We start from the raw sequence: 759 nt of genomic DNA on the forward strand, positions 1-759 counted from the left end.
TGTGAAGATACCAAATAGCACATGTTCACATTTAATAGGAGGATTCTAATTCAATACACGTGAATATCTAAGTAGAGTGTCCTGAATAAAATAAACACACAAAATTTTAGTAATTGCTTTTATGTCAGGATAAGCATCCAAATAAAACCAGGATCAAGTTCAGAAATTCAATAAAACAACATTATGACATGGTCAGCATGAAGGACCAAGAATTTGACCTATACTTAATGCTAACTCATCAGAGCTTTCACCCTCTCAAGAGGAGTGTTCGAACTCATATCGTACCATTCAGGGAAATCTGATGGATCTAGTCTTAGTGCAAGTTCATCTTTTACCAAGATATAAAACGTACTTTATTTCATATGTCTCCATTTATATCTGGTGCTTCAAGTTGGCTCAGAAATAAATAGGAAGAAAGCCACCTGAGACCTGAGATCTGAGAACTGGGGATGCCAGTGATTGGAAGGTGTCTATTAGAATTCACAGTTACCTGGTTGACCATCGCTATTTCCCAATACTGATCTTCACATTTGTAATACTTGACATTTAATGAACACTATGTCAGAGAAACACATTTTTGCATTATTGCCTCATGAATCTTCAACAGTCCTAGGATAAGGGTGTTATTAAAGCTTCGATGTAGACATACTCAGAAAGAATGAGGACTATCACGACGTCGCACAGTAACTGCTGTACTCACAGTTCTCTCACATTTTAAAATTTCCTCGAATCTCTGCTGCTATGACTCCAGTGTTTCTC

Source organism: Pteropus vampyrus, unplaced genomic scaffold (genome assembly GCF_000151845.1).
Source record: "Pteropus vampyrus isolate Shadow unplaced genomic scaffold, Pvam_2.0 Scaffold859, whole genome shotgun sequence".
Classification (NCBI taxonomy): Eukaryota; Metazoa; Chordata; class Mammalia; order Chiroptera; family Pteropodidae; genus Pteropus; species Pteropus vampyrus.